A 5,346-nucleotide genomic window follows, 5' to 3' on the forward strand; every position below is an offset into this window, starting at 1 on the left:
AATACATGTCTTTTTAGCAGTGCGGATGTGTAAAGCAGTGAAGCCGACTTTAAACGCGCTTACTGCACAGCAGTTTGCAAAATCTCTCTTTTTTTTTTTTTGCCTTTTAAATGCAGAGCATTTCAGTAACTCACGATGTCACCCGCGTTGACGTCCGTAGTCCGCACCGCACCCCTCCCTACTATATAAAAAAAAAATACTATCCGGCGCCCGGTTTCGATCCCTCGACCCTGCGGGCGGAACGCAATGTACATGGTGCTATACCCACTTCGCCACAAAACCGACACAGAATGGGACGCTACGAACGCGCCTTATATCGTGGACTCATTCAAATTACTGCTGACGAGCGCTCTCTCGTCAGCAGTTGCCACAAGTGCAACAACATTAACGTAACGCAAACTACTTAACGTCGTGCGCCCCCGGAAATGCTCTGCATTTGATCGTGCCCCTCGCGAGGGGGATGTTTCACTGCGTCTTCTCTCGGTCGCGGTACCCGTGGCGCCATCTGGCGGAGGCGCGGCACAACTCGTAGCACTTTCTTTGAAAAAGCGCCTCGAAAGCGCGGCAAATATGAAATAGGGATGACGCGCTTTCGAGGCAATCCGCTGACGCGGCTGCTTTGTGTACAGACTCGGCGGCGAGCGTCCCGGGATTCTGGTGCCGACCGAATTTCGTCTCATGCAGTCACCGTACTAAAACACCGGGAAACTCGTTGACGCCTCGCTCTGGACCGTAACGTATGCTAACAAAACCCCGTGGCACTCGCTTACACCTCGTGCTGGAGAGCTCCGTGCTTCAAAAACAAGAGATTTTTTAAGCAAAGTGGCCCCGCGGTGGGGGCTGAACCCGCCTCGTCGTGCTCAGTAGAGCAGCTCCTTAGCACACAGCCAGAGCGGCAGGTGAGATCTGATAATAAGCTGTTAGCACGTTGTTATTTTAGTGAGGCCTGGACATTCTCTGCACAAAAAAAAAATACAAATGTGCCTTTAAAGTCACGGCTGCACTAGAGGTATCTTCAAGCCCATCGCAAAAAAAAAATGCACATAAATCAACATATATATAAATTTTATTTGTCGGAACAACCGGTGAGCGGGTCGACAGAAGGTGAGGCGCCGATTTTTTATCCAACCGCGACAGCAGGTGACGTGAGTCACCCCAGTAACGCGGTTAACAAAAGCGAGTAGCGTCGCACGATTGTGGTTGGCGAAGTTTGCAACGAGCTTGGGAAGTGTGGGGCTTTTTGATTATAAGTTCCGGAACTCCACGCGGACTTCCCGACAAGCAGTCCGGCATTCGCTTGTCACATATATTTCTATGGTGCGGGGAATCTCGGGGTTTCCGCGGACTCTGCGCAAGTGAGGCGGAGGCTGTAAATCAAAGATCCCCAGGGACTTCGACATCGCTCGAAGATGAAACATGCATTAAAGTGAGTTTCACCATTATGAACGCGTCTGCAGCAAAACTTAGAGCGTATTTACCCTTGCGGGGATATTTATGCGTAAGCATTCTTTGTCGAGTACCCCAGTAAAATATGTCCGTAAAGCGAAACTTCGTGACACCGTATATGTAGAGGGTGAATGCATAATTGGGCAAGTCAACGCACAGATAGTGTAAATGTAGTTGTTTGGTAGCTTTAGAATAAATAAAATATAATTAAGAAACAAAAAAAAAAGCAATGAAGAACGCGTGACACATTGCGCTAGCAATGCATTTGTGTGTAATTGTGAAGCCGACTTTAAAAGGGTAGACGGGGCCATTCTACTTCGACATGACTGCTTACATGCCCCTGTCAAAATGTCTTTCCAGCAATGCTATTGTGCACAGTAGTGAAGCGGTATGTAACGTTTTGAAGTGATACATAGGGTCTGCATACTTTGATATGATTGCTTACAATTAACCCCCGTAAGAAAGAATTCTCCACACCAATAAACTCGTGCATTGTAGTTGGGCCGTCTTTAAAGGAGCCCAAAATACAGCAGAGCGGCTGGAAAGAATGCTCACGCTTTAGCAGGTGATCCTCACAGTTTCTGTAATGTTTTGAATGGGAGATATTGAGGTGCCCTTTACGTAGTAAAACCTCGTATGCGCCCGCTGCGGTGGTTGAGTGGTTAAGGCGATGTGTTGTTGTGCCCAAGGACGCGTGTTCGATCCCAGCCGTGGTAGCTCTGATCTTCAGATGGCGGCGAAAAGTGAAAACGCGAGTGTGTTCGAGATTTCGGCGCACGTTAACGATCCCTAGGAGGTCAAAATAAATCCGGAATCCTCCACTACGGCGCGTTTCATCTCCCAGGTGTAGCGTCGGCGCTTTAAACCCCACAATCGGAAAACTTCCTATGCATATTTCTGTCCTGTTCTTTCTTGTTTTTCCGTTACTTTTTCCCCAACTTAATCACAGCTGCTCTCACTCAGTCTCCCACCGTGTAGACATTTATATGTATGTGTATATTGGCAATACGCTTACCTCCCCCCTCTCCCAGCCCCTCCCATAAATAAGCCAAACGTGACGCCAAAGCGTACGCTGTTATAGTACCGTGTTTATAACTTCTGATATCATACTCTCCCCCACAATACTAGTCACATTGTTGTGAGTGTTGTGAGAAATACAACCAATTTTACAATTCCTCCATAGACATGCCAGTTTAGCATATCACATATTTATTAAGCACAACACGTTCATAACACTACATACACAACGTATGAATGCAACAAGTTGTTAGTCTCAGTAATATATACCCAGCCTCAGGGATTTCTGGTCCCGGTGCCCAGAAGTACTAAAATCCAAACGTAAAAATAATGTCCCTAAAAAATCCGAAAAAGGTAACAAGGGTGTGGGGCGCACAGAGATATCGATCACCAGCCGATTCTTGGATGGAGAGAATGTCTTGTTCCTTAATTGATAGGGAAATACACAGCGTATCCTCTGACAGGCAATCCCGGACTCTCAAAATGTCGCAGGGCACATACCGTCCAGCAAATGAACATTATGAACTACACGCACATCGTGCACGTGCACCGTCTGGGTCGGCGTGGAACCGACCTCGCTTTCGCACCCCCTGTAAAGTAGGTAAGATGGGAGGGCATGGCTGTTATAGACGACCAAGTAATAAAGCGGTAGAAGGCGAAGAGAAAAGCATACCGTATTTTCGCGTGTATAACCCGTGCCAAAAATGCGTACATTTCAGTGGCAATGAAGTCGTGCGGGTAATATACGGTTTTTTTTTTCTTTAGTGCAGCTTCACGGCAATGCGCGTTGTGCCGTGAAGCTCCTACGCAGTAACACTGATTAAGCCTTCCATGGCAGCGATTGCGCAAAACAATGTACAAGAACAAGGAAGAAAAAACAAGGACTTGCGCACTCAGAGCACAAGTCCTTATTTTTTCTTCCTGTTCTTCCTAATAAAATTCAGTTGTTAGGCTAACAACTGAATTTTATTAGTGCTTTGGGACTTTCGTCATGCAGTCAATGTATTCTACTTGCTAAATATACGCTTTTTCTGTCTACATAGCATGTGATGTGTTGCTTGAGTAGCAGCTTTGGTGGAATCTTTCCTGCATCAAATGTGCGGGCATTAGGCGAGGGTGTTTTTTTTTTTTTTTTTTTTTTTCATTTACGGCGGGCTGAAAGTGGGGGGTGCGGATTATATGCAGAAGCAGGTTATACGCGCGAAAATAGGGTACCTTATGAATGAGTTCTGTCAAGTACTTACTCGGCACGGTAACAAATCCACGTGTCCCTGCGAGCCTTAAACGTGTCCGGTTTCGTGTATATATTCGAGAAAAAAAAACCTTCCACGTTGAAATATTTTTACGCCTGTACAGTCGGGCCTCGTTATAACGGGGCAGTATCGGGGCAGTAATTTAGTTCGTTATAACCGATATTCATCGTAACATTAGAGTTAAAATCGGCGCAAACCAATAGCCAAACTGGTTCCCGCAAAAATCCATGATACGAAAACGCATTCCTTTAAGATTAGAACCTACTAAAAACAAAGTAACCCTTACCTTTCTCCTTGTGGCATTTCAAGATAAATGAAACAGAACATGAAACGCGAAATTATAACAGAACAAAGTTCATTTGAGAAAAGATGCTTGCGTTCTTATTTTTTCGAGGAAATATGTGATCTCCGTCTGGTGGCTATTCACAACACTGAGCAGGACGATGTTTTGCACAGTGTCCATGAACAAAAACGCCTTTTCTACTTATGCAGTTTGGGACGCCGCGCATTTTTTCAAGCAGGTTGTCTGCCTACACTGTTCAAATCTTCCTTCTTTATATCCGATATTGCACGCGGCTCTCGTGGTTTCAATTTCCTTATAAAATAATAAATGTCATTGAAATGAAGAGTGACCAAGAAAAGTTCGGATTTAGTTCGCTATAGCCGATAATTTGCTATATCAGTGTTCGTTATACCGAGGTTTAACTGTATTGATCTTGTTTTTGCTTACCTTGTGCCCCATTCCTGATGCTCATTGCAGTGCGGCTGTCCCAAAGGCTCCCCAGCGGGAGGCCGAAGCACGCTTCTCTCTCTCTCTCTCTCTCTCTCTCTCTCTCTCTCTCTCTCTCTCTCTCTCTCTCTCTCTCTCTCTCTGTGTCAGGCAGACTCGTAGTTTCCCACCGCTACCACGACAGCTGCGTCACATCACCCTGTAGCCGTAAATGCCGGCGAATCTAAAACTAGGCATTCTGAGTCTGTCCCAAAATACGGGTTTTTCGTATGCCTTTCTCTTCTCCCTCCCTGCCGTCCCTCGCTTTCGTTGTGCGCTCACACTTCCTTCTTACATGTCTCATTCTCAACGCTCACTATCTACCGGTGAAGCAAAGAACGTTAAACAGAGCTACTCCGCCACTCTTGCACTCGATGAAGAAGCGCCGTAGGTACACACAAACGCAAGTTGGAACTCGCACTTCGTAAGTCTGCCTCGGCAGCCCCCACAAGTGTATACGGACGAGGCAATTGACCGTACATTAGGCGGCCCGCGCAAAGAAAAATGTGTGTACCACGCGTAGCGAGTACAAACATTGTCCCTTGCAGCACGCAGTCGGCTGCCGGCAGGGAGGCAGGTCGACGACTCGGCGCGGACCGTAGCCCATCGGCTCGCTGCAAGCAGCCCGGCGGCCTGTTTCCGACGAGGCCTAACAAACGGCCGCGCGGGGGGGACTCCGTTGTGCACACATGTCGCGCTCTGCTTGCAACGTATACAACCACCGCGCGGGACAAGTACGCTTCCAAACCCACACGTATACGTGGGAGGAAGGGAGAAGAAGAAGAAGAAGGAGCGAAGTCTTGGGCGAGCTGCAGGCCGTCCGTCCGTCCCCGAAGGGGCAGGCAGCTCGCTCGCGCGAGG

Source organism: Haemaphysalis longicornis, unplaced genomic scaffold (genome assembly GCF_048455015.1).
Source record: "Haemaphysalis longicornis isolate Haplotype H1 unplaced genomic scaffold, Haemaphysalis longicornis Haplotype H1 scaffold_7, whole genome shotgun sequence".
Taxonomy (NCBI): domain Eukaryota; kingdom Metazoa; phylum Arthropoda; class Arachnida; order Ixodida; family Ixodidae; genus Haemaphysalis; species Haemaphysalis longicornis.